This window comes from Chiloscyllium plagiosum, unplaced genomic scaffold (assembly GCF_037043375.1).
Source record: "Chiloscyllium plagiosum isolate Xiang-an unplaced genomic scaffold, Cpla_swu_hap1 HiC_scaffold_1, whole genome shotgun sequence".
Taxonomy (NCBI): Eukaryota; Metazoa; Chordata; class Chondrichthyes; order Orectolobiformes; family Hemiscylliidae; genus Chiloscyllium; species Chiloscyllium plagiosum.
Window position 1 is genome coordinate 92,305,888 of NW_028270139.1, and position 27,560 is coordinate 92,333,447.

General features: G+C 39.4%; 1 long non-coding RNA gene across 1 annotated transcript in view; it reads right to left on the reverse strand.

Annotated features, from left to right (window-relative positions):
- The window catches only part of LOC122549399 (uncharacterized), a 61,589-nt gene extending 35,552 nt beyond the window's left edge, over positions 1-26,037 (reverse strand). Inside the window, exon 1 of the long non-coding RNA XR_006311519.2 lies at positions 25,979-26,037. This is a non-coding gene — a long non-coding RNA (uncharacterized LOC122549399). The remainder of the gene's footprint in view (positions 1-25,978) is intronic.
- Between the last annotated feature and the right edge of the window lie 1,523 nt (positions 26,038-27,560).

A 27,560-nucleotide genomic window follows, 5' to 3' on the forward strand; every position in this document is an offset into this window, starting at 1 on the left:
CTCTACTCACTACTGTAGACTTACAGCAAGGTTACACTTTAAAAACTATACACTTATCTGATCCTGTGCTGGTCATTTGAGTATTATGTTTAGTTCTGAACATTTTATTTAGGGAAAGATGCTGAAGTCTTGGTGAAAGTTCAAATTAGATTTAATAGAATGATACCAGAAATGAAGGATTTTAGATAGAAGTAAATATTAGAGAGATTGGTTTTATTCTGCTTGGAGCAGAGATGATTAAGAGATGACTTTATTGGGGTGTTCAAAATTATGAACAATTTTGACACGGTAAAGAAGGATATTCTGTTTCCACTAGTTGGTATGTCAATAATTAAGGCTCAGAATTTCAAATTTGTCAGCAAGAGAGCTAGGAATGAGATGAGGAGAAACCTCTTTATTCAGAGATTGTTAGGATTTGGTGTGCGTTACATGGGAATGTTCTGGAGGCAGATTCCACAGGAGGTTTCAAAAGAGAACTGGATAGAAATTTGAATATGATGAACCTAGAGAGCTACAGAGATAGAGCTGGAGAATGGGACTGGCTAGCTCTTTTGAGAGCCAGCACAGACACAATGGATTGAATAGCTTCTTTCTGTACTGTAAAATTCTATGTTTTTATAATTCTGGAATCTATATTGTCTAAGTAATATGATGGCTCTGGAGAGGGTTCAGAGTGGATTTACCAGGATGTTGCTGGGGCTGGACAGTTTCAAGTCTGAAGCGTGATTGGATGGATAGGGTTGTATTCTGCAGAGCACAGGGGCTTGAGAGGGGACATGATTGAGATGTATAAAATTATGTGGGAAATAGATAGGGTAAAGAGGAAGAATTGATGGAGGGATCTAAGACCGGGGCAGTGGTTTACAGGAGATGTGAGCAAAAACTGTTTCACCCAGAGAGTGGTGGGAATCTGTTTGTAAAGGTAGTAGAGGCAGAAACTACCGTAACATTTAAGAAGTATTTAAGTGTGCACTCATGATGTCAAGACAAGTGTCAAGTGCTTCAAAGTGGGCTTAGAATATTTAGGTGGCTGTTTTGGTGGACATGATAGGACAAAGGAGAAAGTGAGGACTGCAGATGCTGGAGATCAGACTCGAGAGTGCGGTGCTGGAAAGGCACAGCAGGTCAGGCAGCATCCAAGCAGCAGGACAATCGACGTTTCAGACATAAGCCCTTCATCAGGAAAGGAGGACAAGTGGCATTTTTCAGTTCTGTCGATTGCTATGATGCTATGACTCTAACCAGTTAAAACCTAGTGGCATTGCGCGTTGTATGCCTGTTAAAGGCCCATTTATGGAGTATGCCCCTAACTCTGCAACTACCCCTCCATCCTGTTAATCCTGGCTGCCAACCCTTTTACTTGGGGCCTGCCAACATGTCCAGCAAAGACACCAGATGAAGAGGGACAGAAATGTCACTTTGAGCCAATGCTATGTGTATTAATTGTTCCCTCGACTTGTATATGGTGCAGTGGGTTCTCAGTGCAAACTTCCATCCATTACATGTGGCCATGAATTGCTGCCAAATGATGTAAAAATACATTTAGCGCCTCCATAGACAGACCCACGGATACATGAAAGGTGATGTCGAATCATTTAAAAAAAAACAGATATTTACAAAATAAAAGACTGTTATACCAGTGCTGCCAAAGTGCACTCAATAAGTTTTCTTCTTTCTCACCCTCCCACTCCATCTCAGTGTACTCCTTGGTTCTGGAGTTGGGCTGGAGAGATCCTGCTTTACTTTGGAATCTGGGGCCCTGGAACTTTGGTGGGGACCCAAGAGGCACATGATATAGCAAAATAAATGAGATTCGCCCATGCCATTTGAGTGTGTGTGCAGGAAATGTGAGATCAATAAAGGATGTCAGAAATCCAGAGCATTATGATTTGAGAAGTAAACTCTGAGGCTGACTCTAAAACCATAGCAGTTAATAATAAGATGAATAAGGGTTAAGATCTGAATAAATGACTTTTCTGCATGTTATAATTATATTGACAGATATTTAAAATGGCAAACCCATTGAATAGGAAGTTACAACATGAATTAAATGTGATTTTAATTCTTGCATATTATCTGTGACTTTTTAAACTAATTTTTTGCAGTCTTTGAAGTATATCGTTCTGAAAAGTAAATTCAATGCAGGGAGTTATTTTCAGACAAAGATTCTTATAGATCCATCCGTGACCATGTTAATTTTTTTTCCTTACGTCACTCGCAGCTTTTTATGTGCAGCAAGAGAAAGGAACATCTGTACTGGGTTTTGAAATTCCCTTAGGTGCTATAGTTTCATCTGTTATCTCTAGCCTCTGGGGCTACGATGTGACAGACAGATTTATGTGCAACTGTTCTCCAGTCTGGTGAAGAAATGTGTTTGATCTGTTGACATGATTCTTGAGGTTTGTAGAAAAAGAAATAGAGAGCTATGTCGTTAATATATTACTAATTTACTTGTGCTTTTTGTGCCAACTTCAAATTGGTTTTATAAATTCAAATTGAGCATCACAGTTGGCAGCAGCACAATAAAACAGATTCTTTTGGATATCAGTATCACATGAAGTGATGTACATTAGCAACATTTAGCACAAACCAGGTATCAAAACAGTCAAATTTGAGCAATGCCAAGGTTTGGAGGTGGGGTTGGGTGGGACTAGGTGGTTATCTGGGAATACTGGGAAATTTTCCTTCCCTAAAAGTGAAACAAGATTGGAGTTTGTAGCAGTTTGAGGAGTGTAAGTTCCAGAGATGCAAGAAATACAAGGTGGCTTGTACCCTGTCTTTATTAGAGACGATGAAAAATGGCTGCCTACAGTGAGTACCTCATGGCAGAAATCACATGACTACAGCAAACCCAGGAAGCGTGTCAACATACTTTCCATCCAAATATTCCCATTTCATTGAAAAAAAAACAGAAATTTGCATACACAACTTACACTGTGAATTACCTAAGTTGCTCATAGTGCAAAGAATTATTCCCATGCATTAACAGAGTGCTCACGATTCTAAAACAAAATAACAAACTGCACATTCTGGAATCTGAAACAAACAGAAACTCGGCAGGCCAGACAGCAGTTGTGGAGTGAAAACAGAATTAACATTTTAATCCAGTGACCTTTTCGCATCACACATATCTATTCTGATTCTGCTTCAAAACCTTCTCAGCTTCCTGTGTTGATTCTACCATTGCCTGAGATACCTCTTTCTTCTAGTCACAATGCTTTGCTGGGCATAAACAATCTTTTGGCACTTTTTTAGACTTCACCATCAAGTGCCTTTTGTGGTCCCACAGTTGGACACTTTCTACCTCGTGCTGTTTGTCTGATCATCAGTAGATGTACCTTGTGAAGTACTATAAATCTCTTCTAGTGGGTTTAGGGTAATCAGGCTGAGCTGCCGACTTGCTTCTGCTGAGGTGTGTGACTTTAGTTTTATGTTTAATATCCAGAATTCCAGCTCTTCAGTCTTGTCATTGCATTGGGCTATAAAATAAATTGTTCCCTCAGGGTGAGTATCGTTTCATCACAGAGCATCACCTTGAAGATTGCCTTCTGGTTCCTGAAGCTCACAATGTTGCTGAAAGCACCAGTGTCTGCCTGCCACTGCATATTAGATTGATGCTGTTGTTCTGTTGTCTTCATTGTAATTTTTACAAATCATATTTTCTGCTTTGGATTTGACACTGACACTATGGTGTAGATTGAATTATCTGAAATTTTGGCCAACATCTCTTCAGTACCAATATTTAATTTGTAAGAATTATAATCTGATATTTCTGCATTAATCATCCTCATAGGGTTTTCTTTTGTTTTATGTGATGATTTCCACAATATTTGCAACTTGTCTTTAACCTTTGATCATTCTGCTGATCCTTCTATGATGTTTTTTCCACAATGTTACACTAAATCTAGAAGTGTAGAGGAATCTAGGTGCTCTGGTGTATGAGTACCAAAACATTAGTTTGCAGATACACCAAGTGACCAAGAGGACTAATAGAATGCTAACAAAGACAGAGAATCTTGGAAAATCTCAGCAGATTTGGCAGAACCTACAGAGAGAGAACTAGAGTTGACATTTTGAGTCCACTATGACTTCTTCAGTAGACCGGGTCACTCTTTTAGGGTAGAGAGAAGGAGAATTCCTTTTCTTTCAGAGTGTTGACCTTGGAACCCAATGCCTCAGAAGGCAATGCAGGCAAGATCATCGAATATTTTTAAGGCAGAGGTAGAGTCCTAGTCATAGAGTCATACAAATGTAAGCACGGAAACAGACCCTTCGGTCCAACATGTCCATGCCGACCAGATAGCCCAACCCAATCTAGTCCCATCTGCCAGTACCCAACCCATATCCCTCCAAATCCTTCCTATTCAAAAACCTTTCCAGATGCCTTTTAAATGTTGCAATTATATCAGCCTCCACCACTTCCTCAGGCAGCTCATTCCATACACGTACCCACATCACACCCTTTATGGCTTCTTCATTTTTTTTATTCATTTGTAAAATTTGAGCATTGTAGGCTAGGCCAGCATTTGTTGCTCATCCACAAATGGCCAGAGGGCAGTTAAGAGTCAACCCCATTGCCTTGGGTCTGGAGTCACATGTAGGCCAGACCAGGTTAGGATGGCACATTTTCTTCCCTAAAGGACATTAATGAATCAGAATGAGAATTGTTCTTATTTTATGTCCTAATCAAATACATTGCAAAATTTGAAGTCTATTTTCTGTGCAATAGACCAAAACAGCAGACACGCGGGGAGGCCATTCAGCTGATCGTGCCTATGATAGCTCTTTGATAGAGCTATCCAGTTAGACCCACTAACTAACTCCATTCTTTTGTACTGCAAAGAATATGTTTTATTTCCAAACATATAACAAGTTCACTTTGAAAACTACTATTCTCTTTGGGTTGCTAACAGTAATAATGGAATTAGTATCATCTTATCGAAACACCCCAGAGTTTTCAACATCATTAAACCTCTTCTGGTTTTGTCTTGTATAACTGCAAAATCTTTCTCTCCTCAAACTCTCCTTCATTTTCTCTCAGAGACATTTTTGACCAGAGATATTTTAGCTATAGAAAAAATTTCAGAGTCAGCTCTATCTCCCAGACTGTGAGTTTTGTGATTTATTTATAGTCTTCAGATTGATCTTAGTAGATTTTTGTATACTGTTGTTTCAAACACAGAGCAGATTTCAAGGTCGGGGGAACAGGACAAGACCACCAGTAATCTTCTCTTCTGAGTTTCTGACAAAACAACATCATCTTGCCTTTGACCCAGCAATGAAGCCCAATCAGGCAAAAATTGACACGGAGCCAGAGAAGGATATATTGGGGCAAGAATGCAAAGGCTTGATCAGAAATGACTGTCTTAAAATAGCAAAGGAATAGGTAAGAAATTACAGAGTTTAGACCCAAAGCAACTGAAGACATGCCCACGAAGAGATTGCAGAGGTGGGTAAATGAGAATCAATCGAGAGATCAGAATTTTTTTCTCTCAGTGCGGAACCCTCTACCCTAGGAATTGGTAGAGGTTCGATCTTTAAATTCATTCAAGGTTGAGTCTGATTGATTTTTGTTTGTCTAGGAAGTTCAGAGTTATGGAAGGTGGACAGGAAAATGAAGCCAAGAACTACAATCAGATCAACCAGATTGGATTGATTAGCCTTGAAGGGTGAAATAGCCTAATCCCTCTCCTATATTCACTGAATATCAGAATGAGAATTTAAAATTTAAAAAACCAAGGTATTGCTGGGTCGGGAGCCAAAAATTGCCAAGTGCAGGAAATAAAACAATTTTAAAAGTAACCTCAGTCAGCAAAGACTCACATTATCTTTGATAAAAGACTCAGACAGAAGGTTTCAAAAATCAGCAAGCCTTGTTTCAATGGACGCTGCCAATATTTATTAAATCTCTTAGTTCCCACACTCAACTCAAACTTCTTTGATAGACAGTTATGGACAACATCCTCCCAAATATTAACAAGGAAATCAGATTCCAAGCTCAACCAAAGTTTTTATGCTTAATCTCACTCGTTCACAGACCACAGGAAATTCACACTCATCTGATAAATCTGTCCGATCATCCTTACAGGCATGAAGAATTTGTCCATTTAAACTTACTAAGAAAGCTAAAAAAGAGATGACCTTCTTAAACACAGGAAAATAGGAACATCGGAGACACAGAGGCAAAGATCTCATGTCCCAGTCCAATATTAAATATACTGCTCTTTGTGACACTGAAAAATACAGTACAGTACAGGAAGATCTCATTTTCTAGTTTAGTCTGGATTCAGCTGGTCTGGGTTTTTTAGAAATTACATCAGAGGATGTGGGTGTCGCTGGCTGGGTCAGTATTTATTGCCCATCCCTAGTTTCCCTTGAGAATGTGGAGGTGAGCTCCCTTCTTGAACCACGCAGTCTACGTGTAGGTAATCCCTCTCTTCATTCCTAATGAAGGGCTTTTGCCCGAAACGTCGATGTTCCTGCTCCTCGGATGCTACCTGACCTGCTGTGCTTTTCCAGCACCACTCCAATCTAGACTCTGATCTCTAGCATCTGCAATTCTCACCTTTGCCTCAGGAAGAGAGTTCCAGGATTTTCACCTAGTGACACTGAAAGAACAGCGCTATTATTTCTAAGTCAGGATGGCGAGTGGCTAGGAGGAGAACATGTAGGTGGGGCATTAGGTGAGGCATTCTGGGAAGGGACACATCAGTCTGTGATACATTGTCATAACTCTCATGTTTCATCACTCAGGCCAAATGGTGATCAGTTGAGAATGTCGATAGATTATTGTTAGGCAAAGGAATTAAGTTATTACCAAATGTTTCAAAGTATTTTTGAACAAAATCTTACCTACAAAAAATAGTTAATGCTTTTCTTTTCTCCAAGAATATTCGATTAACTCAAATGCTTAGCAGTTTTAACATACAATTGCAAAAGTCAGGCCACACAAACATAACATGCTGACAGTGTTATTATTCATTTGGCTCAAATGAAAAAGATTAATAGACTGAAACTGAAAAGGATAGAGTATTTCAAGATTGATATGGACAATTGATAATCTGTAGGAAGCAAGATATTTGCAAGAAAATATTGCCATCAATTCACTCCTTCATCTTGCAAAACTGAAGTGAAATATTGAACTCCAACTTTTCAACTGAGAAAAATAAACAAGAGACAATATTGGTTTCAATTCTCTACGTCAGTGCTAATGATAGTTGTTAATCTCTTTGTCTTTTTAGGATCATATTCCAACTAAAATCAGTGGAGACCAAATTAAGGTGCTTGGGGACAATTGCTAACAGCAACTCATAATATGTTTTCCCAATCAATAATAAACCATACATGTATGGTGGCTACATGATTAGCTCAATGTTTGAGAACTTGGAATTTGGACTTTCTGTTTTCACAGAGCCTATGGTTAATCTCCAAGAGGTGCTATGAAATATTTTCCACTTGCCTGGATGAGTGCAGCTTCAACCAGCTCACATGGTTTGACACCATCCAGGGCAAAGCAGTCCATCCACATCCACCATCTGAAGACATTCAACCCCCTCAACCCTGACACACTAGCAGCAATATGCATTGTCTCCAAAATGCTCCCAACTCATCAAGGATCCTTTGACAGAACCTTCCAAAATCACAAAGTCTACCATCTAGAAGGCCAAGGGCAGCAGATGCATGGGAACACCACTACCTGCAAGTTTCACCTCACATCACCCAATATCCTGACTTAGAAATATTTCATGGAAATATCGCCCTGATATCACTACACAAGCATGGCCTTCAGTGGTTTAAGAAGGCACATTTTCTCAATGGCAATTAGAAACAGGCAACAAAATGCTGGTCCAGCCAGTGATGATCACATCCCATGAAATAATTTCATAAAATGCCAATAGCTACATAATTTAGTTAGCATCTGGTTGAAGTGGTCATTTCTTTGTTCACTTGGGCCCAGACACTGACTGTTAACAAATAATTTTATGCGTCAACCTACTCTTTAGTCTGATCCAGTCTGTGTCCAACATCTGTACAGATGGACTTTTCACCTAGAAATATTGATTGCCAATCTTATGTCCAAATCATGGTCGACTCTTTCCTGTCAGGTTGCCACATTGGGTCAGCTGATTCCACTTCAATTTCCAGGCAACTCTCCAGGAACCAACTTGGTTGCCCAATACACAGAGGTTGACAACCAATTCATTCAATCAAAGCCCAATCTAGGTCTATTTTGCATCAGTGTTGCTGTTCTACTGATGCAGGAGGAGCAATCCACCAGGTGTTCACACATGGTGTTCATTGCTCAATGACACTGTTATGGGATGAAAGGCTGAAAACACCTTCTTGAGGAGCTATCTCTTCAACATGAATGACCTATTAGCTGCGTCCTCTTTATTTTGTTGCTGTGTGTGGGCAGCCATACTAAGGCACCCTCATTCTCACCTGACTGCCTCAACTGTACTCGACTAACCAAGTGGGGAGAGTGGGATTGCTGCCTTGACATTGCAGCAGACTCTCAGACGTGTTTAAATATGGCTCCACAAAGAAATCAAGTTAATTCGTTCAATACTTACAGCACAGAAGGAGGCTATTAAGCCCTTTTTATCTGTACAGGCTTTCAGTGGGATCAATTCATGTAGTGTTACACTAGAACTTTCTCCCTGTTAATCTGCAGGTGAATTACTAATGGTGCTTGTATCTGCCTCCACCATATTCCCAGGCAATGCTATCCAAATTCGAACCACTCCGAGTGTAACAATTGCTTTCCTCATGCTTCTTTTATTATTTTTCTCTGGTTCCTGCTCTCTCTGCCGATGGGAATAGTTTCATTGCGTCTGTCTCCATTTTCTCATGCATTTGGATACTGCCAGCAAATCTCCTCTCAACATTCTCTGCTATAAGGAGGATAATCCCAGTTTCTCAAATTTGTCATTGTAACTGAAACCATTCACATAAATCTTTTCTCATTCAAGCTGTCATGGCCTTTTTTTTTATATCTGGTGCCCCAGACTGAGATCAAACGACACAGTTCAGCCTGAATCAATTTCCTGTAAAAGCTAACCATAACTTGCTTGTGTACTCTGCTTCTATTTACAAAGCTCAATATCTTATAATCACTTTCTCAAACCTCTGACGGCACTTTCAATCAATTGGGCACATATACCTGGAGGTCTCTATGTTCTTGCACCTCTCTGTATCCTTTAGTTTTTTATAGCCTACTCTTGTTCTTCCTGTCAAAATGATTAATTTCATAGTTCTCTGCATGAAATTTCATCTGCCATATGCCATCCCATTTCATCTCATGTTTTGATGAGGTCTAACGCTTTTCACATTCACATTCCAAGTCTGGTATCACCTATAACATTTGAAATCATGTCTGAAGTCTATATCATGGAAAGATATCACAAAAATATCACTGCGTACCTTCCTGCAGTCTGTAAAACAATACCATTGCTTTTGTTTCAATATGTCACTCAGCCAACTTTGTATTTATAGTAATTAAAGCAAATTACTGCAGATTCTAGAGATCTGGAATAAAAAGAGAGAGCACTGGAGAAGCTCAACAAATCTGGCAACATCTGAGGAGAGAGAAACAAAGGAAATGTTTCAAGTCCCACGTGCCTCTCCTTTTATTCTACGACAAGCTTATTATGTGGCATTTCATTAGACACTTTCTGAATATTATTGTACATCACATCAACAACATTCTCCTCATCAATCTATTATGTTAGCTCATCAGACTTATCGCACCACAGCTATATACCCTAACAGAAATATCAGAGTACAGGCCGGTCATCAAATCTGATACAATGTTGGTGTGCTCGTCTCAGTTCTACATGAAAACATATGGCATTTGATCATTTCAGCCACAATTATGCAACAATAAAATAAGAACATATCTTCAGTTTGTCTGTAAGGAACCCATTGAAAGATTTCCAAATTCCAAGAGCTAGGTCTTGACTCCGCCCTCTGCAATTGGATCACCAGCTTCCTGACCCTTAGACTATAATCAGTGAAGATAGATAATTGTACTTCCTCCACGATAACCCTCAACAGCAGCCCCAGCAAGGATGCGTACTCAGCCCCCAATGTACTCTCTGTACACTCATCAATGTATGGCCAAATTTTGTCTGAATGCCATCTGCAAGTTTGCTGATCATACCACCATTTGTAGGCCGGATAGCAAACAATGACACGACAGAATCCAGAAAGGAAGGTGTCATGGTGCAAAGTTAACAATCTCTCGCTCAATGTTAGCACAACTAAAGAGCCAAGCATCGACATCAGGAAGAAAGGAGATGACACGCTTCTATCTAAATCAAAGGAGCTGAGGTGGAGAGGGGTGAGCATGTCAAGTTCTTGGGAGTGACGATCACTAACTATCTGTCCTGGACTACCCACATAGATGGGACAATCATGAAGGCACAACAATGCGTCAACGTCCTCAGAAGGCTAAGGAAATTCAGCATGTCCATAACGACCCTCACCAACATTTGCGCAGCAAAGAAAGCATTCTATTTGGCTGCATCATGGCTTGGTAATGATAACTACTCGCCCAGGACTGTAAACAACTACAGGAAGTTGTGAACAGAGCCCAGACCATCACGCAAGCCAACCTCCCATCCACAGACTCCATCTACCCTTCTTGCTGCCTCAGGAAGGCAGCCAACCTCCCATCCTGGTAATAATCTCTTCTAACCTCTTCTGTCAGGCAGATGATACAAAAATTTAAACACATGTTCCAAAAGGTGCAAGAACAGCTTCTAAATGTCTACTAAATGGACCTCTCTCATTTCAAATCCAGTATTATTCTTGGTTTTGTACACCTCTGGTGCAGCTGTATGTATCCCTCGCTCTATTCAACCACTCTATAATCTGTCTGTCCTTGTATGTTATGATTTCCCTGTATTGCATGCAAAACAGAACTTTTCACTCTACTTAGGTACATTTGACAACAATAACTCAAATCAAAAATGTAATGTTTAACAAATGAAGCTTAAAAATATTTGTCAATGGATGTTGTAGAAAATAAAAATCTTGCATTTTCTGGTACTATTGAGTAATACATGCTCAGGCAACATAAGATCCAAACCTACTGTGGCATTTGGGGAAATTTAAGGTAAATGAATAGACCAGGAATAAAACCAATCTCGTCTCTATCATGGTGATTGCAAAACTACAAAACTATCATAAAAATCCAAACAAAAACAGAAATTGTTGGAAAAGCTCAGCAGGTGTAACAACATCCGGGGAGAGAAATCAGGGTTAAAATTTTGGGTCAGAACTCCCTAGTTTTAGGAAGAGCCACTGGACTCGAAACATTTCTCCCCGTATATCTGCCGGACCTGCTGAGCTTTTCCAGCAATTTCTGCCTTTGTTCCTGATTTCCAGCACCCACAGTTCTTTCATTTTTATCATAAAAACCCATTTGGTTCACTAAAATTCTCCTCGGGGAAGGAAATCTGCATTCTTCACTAAGGTAGGTCTAAATGTGACTCGCGACTCACAGTAATGTAGTTGAATTCCAAATGCTGTCAAATGCAGCCTAGAAAGCTACTCAGCTGTGTTATATCACAACAGAAATATTGCAACTTAAAACCAGACAGATTGACCAGCATTGAACTAGGCAACTAATATACATGTTGTGATTTAATCACCAAAATGGCCAAATGTTTTCATTTTGTATTGCTATTCAAAATAAGGTTTCTTTTGTGAACTCAAATTATTCTGTTTATTATGAAACAAACTTCACACGGTCCCTTGCAGTGAAGTGGTAGCATCCCTACCTATGAACCAAGAGGTCTGACTTTCAAGTCCCACCTGCTCCAGGTGTGTGTAATAACATCTCTCAACAGGTTGGTTAGAAAATATCCAGAACAAATTTCACTCTTAAAGACAAAATTGCCATCAAAGATTGAATTTGGAAATTGAACTACAAACCCTTTTAATCATAAACTAACATACCACACAACATAAAACACAGCAAAACCTGTGTAGAGATTATATTATTTTCTAAATGGGCAAATGAATAAAACACCTAAATGTCTGGGCCTTCATGGCCTTCTGAGGTAATGAGCTCCACATATTCACTATGCTCTAGCTGAAGGAATTTCTAATCACTCACTTCCAATGTGTCACGCCTTCACTCTGTGGCAATGCCCTCTGGTCCTAGTCTCTCATACTAGAGGAAGTATCCTCTCCATGTCCACTCTTGCTAGGCTTCTCAGTACTCTGTAAGTTTTAATCAGATTCCCTCGCATCCTTCCAAACTCCCTTAAGTAATTAATTAATTACTCCTTAATTAAACTGAACAATACTGTGCAGAGTCAGGGCATAGAATATAAAAACTGATGTCATGCTGCAGCTCTACAGAACTTTATTAAGACCACACTTGGATTATTGCATGCAGTTCTGGTTGCTACACTACCAAAAGGACGGGGAGGTTTTAAAGAGGGTACAGAAAATATATACCAAGGTGATGACTGATTTGGAGGATGTTAGCTATGAGGAGACATTGAACAAACTTTGTTTATTTTCACTTGAATGTCAAAGGTCAAGGGTTGTTGTGACAGAAATTTACTATATTTTGAGAGACGTTATTAGGGGACGTAGGTTTAAGGTGAGAGGGGAAAAATTTAAAGGAGATGTGAGAGGCTAGTGTTTTTACACAGGTGGTAAATGCCTAGAATGCACTGCTGGAGGAGGTGGGAGAAGCAGATACAATCAAGGTGTTTAAGAGGCATCTTGATAGATATGAGAAGACAGAGAACAGCGGGATCATGTGGAGGCAAAGGTGTTTGGAAAGGTATCATATGTCAGCTCAGGCCTGGTGGGCTGAAGGGCCTGTTCCTGTGCTGGTGGTGAATTTAATGTGAGGGCCACCATAGCTCAAGCAAGGGTCAAGTTTGAGAAAGTGAGACCTTCATAGTAACCTCGGCTAGTGCTTTACAATGCATCACAAACCAGCCCTCCACCAAATGAGCTAACTGGCCCCTGAGCCATGCCAATATATCGCTCCTCATAGTTTTTTCTATTTTCTGTAACAATCTTAGATCACTACCAAGTATTTTCCCCAGGTTAAGTTTATAAGTTGGTGCCTTGTAGTGCTTTACTACATTGAAGGTGTAACATTTGTGGGCGGCACGGTGGCACAGTGGTTAGCACTGCTGCCTCACAGCACCAGAGACCCGGGTTCAATTCCCGACTCAAGCGACTGACTGTGTGGAGTTTGCACATTCTCCCCGTGTCTGCGTGGGTTTCCTCCGGGTGCTCCGGTTTCCTCCCACAGTCACAAAGATGTGCAGGGTCAGGTGAATTGGCAATGCTAAATTGCCCGTAGTGTTAGGTTAAAGGGGTAAATGTAGGGGTATGGGTGGGTTGCGCTTCGGCGGGTCGGTGTGGACTTGTTGGGCCGAAGGGCCTGTTTCCACACTGTAAGTAATCTAATCTAATAAAAGTAAGATGTTGTTGTAGTAGGCAGACACTGACTCTCTATAATGATTGAGAATTTCACAACAAGTATCACCAGAGAAATATACTGATACTACCTATGTGTATTTTTGCAGTCAAGTATAGATTAAAATCCTGTTATGGTTGTTGTGTTCTTCTTTTGGAAACGGATGTATTGCTTCAGGCCAGTGCAAATATCATATGACCAAAAGTAAAATAAAAGGATACACTGAAGATTCACACAATATGCAAATAGCCAGCATGATGAAAAGTGATTTTTCATACTTTTTAGTTGACTGAGATTCTGAAGATGTAGAGCTAGACTGAGTTTGAGCTGAACATGTTGAAAACTTGCTTTTGACCACACCTTGAGTATAAATTTGAAAGTAAGTATACTTAAATGTTGCTAAATTAGGTCACATAAGCTTACATAAGGTTATTATGCAATGCATTAGATAGTATGGTTTGAATTCAGCCTTGAATATTGGCTGGACGTTTGGCTGCACATTGCTGTTCTATGCTTTCTCTTAGTGTTGCCACAACAAAGGTCAGAACCCTCAAAGTGGCACATGCAGTGCTTCCTGCTTCTTACAGTGTAACTGGCTCTAGTGCCCCATGCCAAGAAGGTTGGTTCTTCAGGAAGCCCTTGAGTTTGCTGGAGGCTTTGACAAGAGCAACTTATGACATCAAACAGCTCCTCGAGTTTATTAGATGCATTTGTTACAAAATAGATGGCACAATTTCAACAAATAACCTTAATCACTCATAGCTCAAATGGAACAGTCCATTAAAGCTATTTGAATGTCCAGCTTGGTCTGATGTTCAATAAAGTCATGTCTGATTTCTTTTTCTTCTTTCTTGCCTGTCCGCCAAAGTTTTTGAGTTTCATGTGGATCAAAAATCTGTCCAATATAAGTATTCAATCACAGTACAGAAGAAAGCCTCTCAGTGCTGGCCTTCCAAATGAGCAGATCATTTATTGCCATTTTCTCACCTTCTCCACATAATGTAGTTCTTTTTTAAATAACTATTTCTCTTTTGAATGCCTCGACTGAACCTGCCTCCACCACACTGTCTGGTAACAAGCCTCTAAGAGAGGGAAGTCCACTCCACATCATAAATGGATGGCTCCTTATTTTGAAATTATGACTGAGGTCTAGAACTCCGCCACAAGAGAAAACATCCTCTCTGTCAAGCCTCTTTAGAATTGTACAAGTTTCAAGAAGGTCACCTCTCATGATCCCGAACTCTGATCAGTATAGGCCCAACCTACTCACTTGTTCCTTCTAAAATATCTTCTTTCATCCATGGAATTGATCTAGTGAGTTGAAACTTTATTGCTGGAACAGCACAGCAGGTCAGGCAGCATCCAGGGAACAGGAGATTCGACGTTTCGGGCACAGGCCCTTCTTCAGGCTTCAAGCCCTTCAGGCCCTTCAAGCTTTTCTGACTCAACCACCTTTCAGTTATAATCTCTGTCCCTTTCTCCTCTGCTTCCCATTGGTAAGATTATCCATTTCCTTGACGCACAACAGTGGATAATCAGCTCCAAAGTTCTGCGTTTATTGTTGAGTAAGCTAACACTTTAGATGTTACACTTTTTCTTGGTGATGTTCCCAATTGATCTAGTGAACCTTCCCTGAACTGCTTGCAATGTAAGAATAACTATCTTTAAATAAAGAGACCAAGACTATCAGCAGTTTCCATGTGTGGTTTCACCACTGTTCTGTCAAGGCATAGTGAGACTTCACTGCTTTTATATTTCATCCACCTTCCAATACTTTTTGTATCTCTGAGCCATGTTTAAAAACACCAGAGGCCTCTGAACAGCAGCATTTTGCTGTCTTTCTCCTCTTAAATAATAGTGTTCTGCTTTTCTGTTCTTCCACTAAAATGGAAAACTTCATATTGTGCCAAGCCAATCAGTAAAGATCTGACAATGCTAATTCCATTTTCCATCTTTAGGCACACAGCATGAGCATGGATGTGATGGGCCAAATGGCTTCGTTCTCTGCTTTAAGCATCTATGAGTCTATGAGTTCATTATTGTGTTAGGACTCCACTCAGTTTTTGTTATGTTCAGGGGTTTGTAAAGATGGTCCCAGAGAGAAAAGAACAATAAATGATCATGCTTGGATTCCGTGATTAGGTAAACAAAAAAAAAGTGCCTATATGCAAATAATTAGGAGCAAGTTAACAGTAATCTTCATCTATTCCTTATTTCACTGCAAAATGAATGTCCCAATAGAAGTAAAACTGGAAGAAGTTATCCTCTAGCCCCACCACTGGATGCTATGACAGATCTAAATACTGCTTAACTGCTACAAGCTTTTCTGACTCAACCACCTTTCAGTTATAATCTCTGTCCCTTTCTCCTCTGCTTCCCATTGGTAAGATTATCCATTTCCTTGACGCACAACAGTGGATAATCAGCTCCAAAGTTCTGCGTTTATTGTTGAGTGAGCTAACACTTTAGATGTTACACTTTTTCTTGGTGATGTTCCCAAGATGTGTGATAATTCCACATTCCTTTGGTCTAGGTCAGCCAAGTTTATTTCATGCGATATTTTGCAGGCTAATCCAAAATTTCATTCGCTGTATAAACAAAAGTTAAGCAATGCAGTCCACTCTGCATAATTTGCATTCTGAATGATCAGTAACAATTTAATGTCTTCCACAAACAAGCAGATATCATTGTGACTTGTGTCATTCCATGTATATAGAGAGAACACAAAAGAGGTCATCGGCCCTCAACTTTATTTTGTTTCACAGCAGAATATCCATTCTCTATTTTGTTTTAAATGAAGGGTCCATTTCCAATAAATCCATGAGTGTGTGGGTGTGACAAACCACAGGCCATCCTGATTTGGAACTATAACACTATTTCCTTACTGCCATCGAATCAAGATCTTGAAATTCTGTCCCTAACAGGACTATTAGTGCACTTGCATGCATAGCCTGCAGTGATTCAAGAAGGCAGCTCATCATTCCCTCTCAAAAGCAATTAAGGATGAGCAACAAATGCTGGTCTAACCAGCAGCACTCAAGTCCCATGAGTGAAAACAAAGGAAGTAAATAACATCACTGTGTGACCAAGATGACCTCATGGTAATATACCTGGTGACAGAATGATCAACGTTTCATGATTGGTGTATTTTGACCTGTAACTACTTTGTCTTCTCAGAAGATGCCTATACAAGCCTACTCTATTGTTCGATGTAAATACCTTTTATTATTAATTTTTAAAGCAACTATTTTAGTAGTTTTCTTTTTAAACCTTAAACAGGTTTTGTTTCAAAAACAGGATGTGACAAAGAATTGCATATTCTAGCCATTGTTTATATCAAAGAATTTTGTTAATGGCAGCTTTAAATCTTTTTTGAATTATCTAATGTTTTGTGGCACACACTATAATTTTCCAATGTAGAAACATAGGTAATTAGCTCTTCTTAATCTTAATCCTTTTCATTAGCTCCAATAGAAAAGTCTTAGTTTATGATGTCTCTCTTCACAACCTATGCTGTTTTTTTCTATTATTTTCAATGCTGTATTAAATGGCCTTAAACTATACGCAATGTTTTAAATGTAGCCTAACTAAGGTATTATAAGAATTCAACATTACTGTTTTGCTTTTGTATTCCACTTTTGTCCTTGTCTGAGTGAGGAACATGAATGAACTGAACATTCAGAGGCTTCAACACGTGGGTTCAACTCACTCGATTGAATTTCTATTCTATTGAATATTTTCCTAAAATATTGAAATCTGGTACTGCATTTTGAGTTACAAAAACAAAGATTCTAGTTCTCCTTGGATTATTTTATGTCTTAGCACTGCATGTTTAATGAACAGTCCAAGCCACAAAATCCCTTAATTTGAAATCTTACCATTTAAAGCATATTTCTTAATTGACACATTACTATAGAACATTAAAACACCTACATGGCTATCCTGAGAATCTCTCAGTTTTAGCTCAGCCCTGGTTTTATCTTCAACAATGCTTATTTTATTTTCCAATTGGAATATCCCCCATCAACAAATATAGATATTGTAGATGAACTTCCTCAGAATTATGCATACCTTCCCTTCCTAGTCCCACAAATAATTTCAGGTGAATATTTTGTGTCTTCTTCCTTATGCATCTAATTTTTACTAAGTGGAGAACTAACAGCAGAAACCATCCAGTAGGCCACTAAAATGTCCTTTGTGTAGACTAGCAAAGCCACGATATTATTAAGGTAATGGATGGATGGTCCTGATAAAATGGAGATGGAGCAGAAAAAGGTCAGTAACTCAACAATGTTGATTTTAATTCTTGTCCATATCTTGTTTTCATTAGGTGGAGAAACGGTGGCTCAGTGGTTAGCACTGCTGCCTCACAGCACCAGGGACCTGGGTTTGATTTCCGCCTGTCTGTGTGGAGTTTGCACATTCTCCCCGTGTCTGCGTGGGTTTCCTCCGGATGCTCCGGTTTCCTCCCATAATCCAAAGATGTGCAGGTCAGGTGAATTGGCCATGCTAAATTGCCCACAGTGTTAGCTGCGTTAGTCAGCGGTAAAAAGTGGGTGGGGGAATGGGTCTGGGTGGGTTTCTCTTCGGAGGGGCGGTGTGGACTTGTGGGGTCGAAGAGCCTGTTTTCACACTGTAGAGAATCTAAATTCTAGCATATAATGTTAGTACAAATTTCTCTAATTTATCAAAATAGCCATCCTTGATTTCCTTACCATTTATCAGTATTTTATAACATAGCTCCACTTCTGTGAGAATCTCTTGTTATTCCCCAGATCAATCCAAAAAGAATATTATTCATACTTTTTTTCATTTAAGTCCAATCTTGTATTCTCATGCAATGATATTGACCCCAAACTCTCATGTGCTACTTTTTATCCTCTTGTATAACCTTGTTGAAAGCTTTCCCTGCTGATCTATTCCAATGCATACTCAGCCATAGAGAGTGGAACTAATGAACTTTCATTCACACAGGCATTGACTGAGTGCCTGTGTAACATGGCAGTGTTATGCTGCAGAGGTAGGAGTGGGATTAAAATTCTCAGTGTGTCATTTATGAAACTCAAAATGGCTGAAGATTTTTGTAGCATTCTGCAGTAGCAGCTGGTAAGGAGAAGATTTTGTTAAAGGTTGGAATGACTGCCAGGTCCTTATTACAACTGGCATATGAGATTTTGTGGCAGTTTTAAAGAAGGTGAGTCAGTAGAGGAAAAGACATGTGAATCAGGGCATTAGAAGGAACCAATAAATAGGAGAATAAAATTTTACTAAGGTCAACCTGGTTGCATTACTGAATAAAAGGGAACATCACCACCTGCAATTTTCTTTCCAAGCCACTCACTAGCCTGGCTTGGAAATATATCACTATTCCTCCACTGTCGCTGAACCAGAATCCTGGAATTCCATCCCTAATGGCATTGTGTGTCTACCTACAGCACATGAACTGCAGCAGTTCAAGAAGGCAGCTCACCACCCACCTCCTCAAGGAGAAATAGGGATGGTTAATAAATGCTGGCCAGCCAGAGACACCCGTGTCCCAGGAGAGAAGGAAAACAAAAGAGAGAAAAACTGTAGATCGTCTGTGGGAGGAAACTTAGAAAATATACGTGGGTCACATGTTATGTGGAGAGAAATGGCAGTGCAATGAGTGTCATCTCTCTAATCCCAGAATTACAAAATTGTGCTGGAATAAGTTCAATAGCCGTGTAAGGAGCAGCAAGGTAAAATACTCGTTGCCATCTTTTGTTTCTTGGGCACTCTGAGTGTGAGCATAACTTTCCTAACCCAGAGGGAAATGCCTGTAAAATAACCAGAGTACTTGGAAATGAATGTATTAGTCATGCTAGAGCACTACCAACTTCCTTATTAGGTTTTACTTACGTGGGAACCCTGAAGCTCTTCCTTCTCCATTTAATCTACTACATTAGCTGTTTGATTGCACCAGGAAGGCATACCTCAAATGTTAGCCTTTACCTAAATGATATGACCGTGTTACAAAGAAATTCAAAAACAATTCCTGCGAAAGGCATTGAAGTACAGACAGCATTCTACACAATAGAGAACTAATCCGCTATGAGAACAAACACATTGCTGAAAAGGCCACCATTTTTAATGCTTTTTTAGTTTACGTCTGTTATGTTAGGGTAAGAGCATACAGTGGGGGAGGATAGGATTTTAAAAGTAAGGGGTCTTGTATTTAAGATAGAGATAAAGTGGATTTTTTTCTTTCAGAGGGTTATGAGTCTTTGGAACATTTTTTCTCCAGAGAGCAAAGGAAGCATAGATAGTGACTATTTTTAAGTGCAAGTAGACACAATCTTGACTGACCACAGAGCCAAAGGTTATTGGTGATAGATTGAACAAAGAGTTGAGGCCACAATCAGATTAGACATGACAGCATTGAATGAAGGAACTGAATGGCTTGCTCCTGTTCCTAATTCATATATTCATATGAAAAGGAGAAATAGGAAGAAAAAAAAACTACTGCTAACAATGAGATGATGCCAAGGATCACTGCAATGAGGAGCACACCAAAAGGAGTCATTACAGTAGGATGAACTGAGAGGATTAAAGCAGAAGAAACTATCTCCATTAGTGTTGGTCATGCTGTAAGGGAGGAAGGTTGAATGGGTAAGAGTAATGTGTGGATGTCAACAAAGAGGCTAAAATGTCACTACAAACTCTATCCAGAGACAATTAGAATACCTCTACTGGCACTGGAGGAGATGCAGAGGAGGTTCACTAGGTTGATTCCGGAGTTGAGGGGGTTGGCATATGAGGAGAGTCTGAGTAGACTGGGATTATATTCATTGGAATTCAGAAGAATGAGGGAGGATCTTAAAGAAACATATAAAATTATGAAGGTAAGATAGACACAGAGAGGATGTTTCCACTGGTGGGCGAAACTAGGATGAGAGGGCAAAGCCTCAAGATTAGGGGGAGCAGATTTAGAACTGAATTCAGAAAGAACTTCTTCACCCAGAGGGTTGTGAATCTATGGAATTTCCTGCCCAGATTAAAGTAGTTGAGGCTTTTTCAGTAAATGCTTTTAAAGCTAAGATAGTAATTTTTTGAACAGTAAAGGAATTAAGGGTTACAGTAAGAGGGCGAGTAAGTGGAGCCGAGGCCACAAAAAGATCAGCCATGATCTTATAGAATGGTAGAGCGGGCTCAAAAGGGCCAGATGGCCTATTCCTGCTCCTGGTTCTTGTGTTCCTATGTTCTGTGGCCTGCAGGATGGGTGTTTAAATATTTCATGAACAAGGCCAACTGCTCAAGCCACCATTGTGTGAGCATCAAATAAACTGAAAAGCAATAGTTTCACATGTAGGTAAATGAATGCAGAGACAGACAGGTGGTAACATATTTTGACTTTAAAAATATGCCCAAGTTATACATCAATGTACAAACACAACTCTTCCTGAATCACATTAAAAACTACTGCCACTTAGCAAAGCTTTGAATATTTATATCAATTCAGTTATTTTCTGTGTCAAAGCTAACATGAACCATTAGTCAGATCATGATAAGCCAATAACAATTATGTTGCTCCATGCTGCAATAAGCAAGCAGCACAATGCAATCTGTAAACAATGTGAAAATGATGTAAGCCCAAGAAACCCAAATGTTAAATCACTTCTCTCAATTCTCCAGCTCTATTTTAAGGATGAATGTGTATTTAAGAGTAAGACTGCTTCGCAGAATTGTGTTCGCTGCTTCAAAAGTATGTTTCCTGCTCAAGGTAGAGGGATTAAATTGGAAATTTATTACCTTTAATTCCCGAGTGAATTGCAATCATAAAACTGGGAAGTGTGTGTTGATGCAAAATCTAGATAGTTTTATAAGGTTTTCAATTTTACTCACTGCTGCCTGTTTTATTTAAACATCATCAGTGCCAGCAAGTGTCTGGACCCTCCCATGACTGAGTAAGCCATGTATTCCCTTATGATTACCAATCACAATTACATTTGCTGCTACATTGACTGCAGGTTTACTTATTGAATGAACAGTAGTGCCCAGCTTTCAGAGGCAGTCTGTCATCTTTCAATGGAGGGGAGGCTTGACAGAAACTAATCAGATGCTAACTTTGTGTAAAGTATGGCCAGAGGTTGTCCAAATAGTTGAGGCAGAGCAGCCCTGATTTTCGGTGCTTTATCAAGGCCCCCACTGTCTGACTAATTTCAGCCCTAGGGTCTGCATCTAATCCTGATTGCCTGTTTGACATTGCAGTGTAACAAGCTCAGATCCACATTATTGAAACTGGGTTAGCACTGAGAACTTTAATCATTGACCTATATTATTAGGATTGGGTTTAATACTCTAATCAGCTTCATTCATTAAGTTCTTCTGATGGGATTGGTTTTATTATCTTAATGGTGAAAGACTAGAAAAGAGAAAAGGGATTTTAGTATCCAATTATACAAATCACTATAAGTAAGTGCATAGATACAAATGTAATCAATAAAGCTAATGGATTGTTTGACTTTATTTCAAGGGGGATGATATTCAAAGGGAGATGGAATTATCTTTGGTCAGACCATCTCAGGATAACTTTGTTCAATTTAGGAATGGCTTGTTAGCAATTGAAGGAGGGAGTACAGCATGACTTCCCAAAATAATAAGGATGGTTTCCATATTCTTGGCTTCTTTCAGTTTAGAATCTTGAGGAATGAAGATGGTAAATAGATGTGATGGGGTAGGATCTCTGAGAAACCTTCCTCTAGTGTTACTCATTGGAGTTTGGAAGGATGAGAGACAACCTTATGGAAACACACAAGATTCCTACAGGACTTGACAGGGTAGCTGTGGACAGATTGTTTCTCCTTGTGGGAAAGTCCAGGACCAGAGGGTGTAATCTCAGAATAAGAGGTTACACATCTGCAATAGGGATGAGGAAGAATTTCTTCTCTCAAACCATTGTGAATCTGTGAAACTCTTTAACTCAGAGTGCTATAGAGGATGGGTTGTTAGCATATTCAGGGCTGAGATAGACAGATTTCTAATCAGCAAGGCAATCAAGGGTTATGGGGAAAAGGCTAGAAACTGAAGTTGAGAATTATCAGAGCAGTAGAGATCAGAAAGGCAGGGAGACTCGATGGGTTGAATGGCTTATTTTTGCTCTTATGTCCAATAGTCTTATAAAACCAGAAATTGGGGCACAAGTTTGACCATATAGTTAGGTTGTTCAGGTGAGAGCTCAGGAAACATCTTTCTGAACAAAACAGTAGAAACCTGAAATTATTCAAAAGACTGTGGGTGCAGTGTCTTTTTTTTTCAGATGTTGATTAATAGAAGTTCATCAAGGGATTTGGAACAAATGGAGCTGAGGTACAGTCTTCATGGTCCAAGAAAATCTTATTTCTTATGGTCTTATGGTCTTAATAGACCTGATAGTCTGAGGTATTACGTGTACAACCATAATTCTATGTTTAAGTTAGGCACCTTCATTCATTGGTTGCACTATTCAGGTTGTGCTTGAACTCAGGCTTTAATTTATGTTCATTAATATAAGGACCTTAGAGCCTTCAAAGGGGAAATAAAGAAAATCCCTTATTAATATTGATCTCTACTAGTCAATTAAGGTCAGCAAAGGGCTTTTCATTGACCTTAATCTTTAAAAAGAGTATCATTTGCAACAAGACCAGATACACAACATGATGCTCTATTTTTGTATCCCCAGGAACAATCAGATTAAAATTTTAAACTGATTTTTTTTTTCCTACCAGCATAGCACACCTAAAATGCGTGTTTTGTTGTTGAGTGATTACGTGGTAGAAAAGTCCACTTTACCACAACATAAACCTCAATCTCAGAAACTTAGACACATGCTTGTCTCTACAACAGGCTATTCTTAGTAACCTGAAATATTTCAAGATCTGGGAAACTGGAAAGTTCCCCATCTCTGCTGCACAGTCACTTGAGACCTATAACAAATGAGGAACAAAATAATTCCTTTCCTCTCCATTTACATCATGGTCAGGTTGTTGCAACTGAAGTATCATGGGAATTTCATTAGCACATGATATGTGGAAACTTTCCATCATAAATGTCAGGGAATTTTGTTGGTAACAACTTGTGGCTTTATGCACCAACAATGAAACCATTGTAAATGCCATTACTATGAGGAAACAGCAAGTGAGCTGATTAAAGGTCATCTTCATTCGCTTAATACCACATCCTTATATTGGAGTTGAATCTTTAGAGAACAGTTCCTGGTAAGGGTAAGTCAAGGATATTCCCACCTCTCTCAACTGCTTATTTTTAATTTTTTTATTTACTTACATATAATATTGAGGTTATTTAAACATTTACTTACATACAATACTGAGGTTATTTAAACATTAGCACCACAGAAACTTTACTATTAACCACAGTTACTTAAATAAGTAAAAATGCTATTGTTTTATTCACTTGTACCTTCTTCCAAGTTCAGTCATAATTGATGACTGCTCTTTGACAGCAGGCAATATACTTCTGACTCTGCTCCTACAAAGTTGGGGTGGAAGTTTTGCTAACTATCCCAACAATGCAATAGCCCAGGCTCAGTTTCCTGAATCCCAGGTCATCATATATTTGGAATCTCTGTGGATTTCCATTTACAAGTGGGAGCATATCTGTAGTTCCCAAGTAAAATACAGATGGTGGTGCAGAGGAATGCCATTCCAGTACCAACATAGGGGTTCAGTTACTCAAAATGGCCACAGATCCTTTGTTTGAGCTTAAGACCTTCAGCAGATAAGTCATATTGATGGGTACGACAAGAAGAGGCGATTGTAAAGCCCTCTTCTTTCAATAAAAGACTTTGGAATCATTTTCATTGCTACCTTACACCAACCGTTGTGTCTTGCTTGACCCCCAGGGTGCTGTGAAACAAGTCCAGAATGGAAAGGAGTGATCAACAGAGCAGTGAAACATTTTTCCCAAGGCTGTACTTCCCATTTTCAGGGTGAGCCATACCCGAGGCATTCCTAAAGGCTGCTCCCCATCACCCGAAATGAAAATCAAGCAATGAACATCACTTTGGATGTAGGTTTGCTCACGGAACTGGAAGGTTCAGTTTCAGACGTTTCATTACCATACTAGGTAACATCATCAGTGACCCTCAGGGTGAAGCTTCATCCGGAGGCTCGCTGATGATGTTACCTAGTATGGTGACGAAACATCTGAAACCGAACCTTCCAGCTCTGCCAGCAAACCTACATCCAGAACCTCACCTGAGCCTCAAATCTTCTCAAAACTCACTAAGAACATCACTTTGCTCTTAATGCTAGCTGCTGAGATAATTCTCTTCATTCTGTTCAGGATCCTGGAGCAATTCAGATGGATATATGTTTCCTTTCAAACATGACAGAAATTGAACAGAAGCAGGGGTGGGTATTGTAGTGTAGTGGGTGGTGCATGAGTAGGGGTCTCTCTCCTACAGTCTCCTACAATGAACCTGGCAGACAGACCGGTACAAGTTACAGGGAAACAATATGAATTACAGAGTTATAATGGCTCCCCAGCAATGCTCCTAAAAAATTTCTTAATATTAATATGCGACCTCAACCTGGTGCAGAAGGATGCAATTGAGATTTCAATTTTGATTTTGATTTTTATTTAGAAAAATCACCGATCTAGTAATGCATGAGGCAGGGAATGCTTATACTCAGGCCAGATTCCAGAACTGGTTTTGTTCCAGGAATATGTCGTCCTGGAGGTTATAGCTTTTAGGAGCAATATTCTGCATTCAGGCGTGGCTGGCGAGGAAACTGTCCTCCCGTTGTAGGTGTAAGTTTATTGGGTTTAAAACCTTAAAAGGTTTTACAGGTTGATCAAAACAACCTTTTTGGCCATGTTATGCATGCACCCTTCAGAAGCAACGATTCCTGGAGTAGAACTGAAACCAAAAGCTTTTAGCTCCAAGGTCGGGACACTACCACCGCAACATGAGATGTCACCCTAACCGGATACTGAACCATTTCTGGGGAAGCTCATAAAGGTAATGGTAACTCCAAGTTAAACCTCCTGACTGATGGCTGCCCATCATGTGAATATGTTTGTCACAGTTTCAGTTTACTTACTCTCCTGAAGCATGTGCACCAAATCTGAGGATTGACCTATTTAGAAATGCTTAAAGGAATTGAAAGTCTAGCTGCAGCTGCTAACACATTCTGTAGAAAAGCACAAATGCCATAGATTATTTTCTAACAGTTTTGAAGCCAAGGTTGCAGGGAATGAAATGAGCAATCGCCTCATTGAGCACAACAGCACACCAAGAAGAAGATTTTATCGATTTCTTCTGAAATAACTTAAGTGACTCACTTTCTGTGTCAGAAAAAATCAAAACCACAGGCTTAATCTTCCCTTTTTTTTGGATAAGTCCCATTGTGTTGGTTTTTTTGCAGGGATTTCTTTCCCAAAACCAAGCATGTTTTCTCATTACCAAGCTGTTTTATGAACTCCCTACGCTAGCCTTATGGCATTTCATACATCTAATTCCAGCCCCATTTTACCAAAAACTCCTTTCCTAAAACAACTCACCACTTAGCGGATATTCCAGGATTCCCTGGTTTCCCTCGTGTTGTGTCATCTTAAGTGCTGTGAACAAAAAGATTTATATGAAAGCACAATGTTCAGTCATGACAAGAGTGTGCTGCATCTGTTAAAAGTTATGTAGAATTCTGAAACAGTTCCAGGACAGTCCAGTTCACACAAAGAACTCAATACAGTAGATCATCCATGTCTGTTAGATGAGATGTCCACATTTGAAGAAATATCTCCATTAACAAGTACTCAAGATATTCCTAGGGGAAATAAGAGATCCATTACAAAAGATACAAATGAAATTATATGAACTGTGTCAATAGATATCTTACTAATTTAAGATTGAAAGTGAATGTCATTGTCTTATCTGACTACTGATGCAGGAAAAAAAGTTACAAGTGACAGATCTGGAGCAATATGGTGCAAGTGGACCACTTCCCAAGGTGAAAGGGATGTTGCAAGTGTAACGACAGCATTTCGACGACTGGATGTTTGGAAAAATGTACAAAGTTTGTCACTGTACTTAGGTACACATGACAATAAATCAAATCAAATTAAATATGATCGAGAACCAATGAAACTCACTCATTAGTAAGCAAGCTTGTTTTGCCCTCAGTATCCTGCAGTTCATTGATGCAGTTTGACTTCTTCATAAGAAATCTAAAATCAACTGACCAGGGAAAGACAACCAATGCAAGAATTTATTGCCCTTCCAAGATTAATGGCTGAACCTAAGGAAATGTTTCAACCCAGAGAAAATCACTTGTATTGGAGTCCAAGATATATTTCACAATGGGCTACAGGAAGTATTTACCATCCCTGACATCAGTGAAGAATCTTTAGAGGATAAATATCAGCAGGACTTGAGACAATATCTAAATACTGCAGCTGGAATTAAGTAATTTAGTCCACCTGGGATTATTGGTGAATTTTTAATTCAACCAGTATTGACAGCACAACACATAGGAGCGGTGAAGAATTGTCAGTACCAGGGACAACATTGCACAAAGGAAATCTACTACGTTAGGCAAAAAATATAGAGCATGATGGAAGCCATCTGCAATGTCCAACATCTTGAAAAAGACATTCACTGGACATGGTACTAAGGATGAAATTACTTCTTTCAACAGCATTTTCCACAAAGGTCCTCCAAATAAGGTAATGGAGCACCAACCATGGAATCGTCAATGGCTGACCAAGTCTTCAGCAAAAGTTATTTGTGAGACAAAGGATTCTCCAGAGGAGAAAAAAACCAAACAATCAACGTTATGGTCAACAGCACTCAACCAATCCTGGAGCTAGCAACCTACCAAGCTTCCTATTCTGAAATGAACACATTCTACAAGAATTGTAAAACCACCAGATCATTCAAATTTGTGAACTCAAGAGACTTGGGACAGCAGGTGTCAAGGTAAATATAATACAATGGTTTAAACCATTGTATAATAAGTGAACTAGCTGGAAGAAAAGGTTTTGGGGAGTGGTTGTAAAAGATAATGTATATAAAAGGACTAATCTAAATTGAAGCTGCACATACCTGATTTATAACAGAACTACTGGGTAGAGATTCATGCAGTTC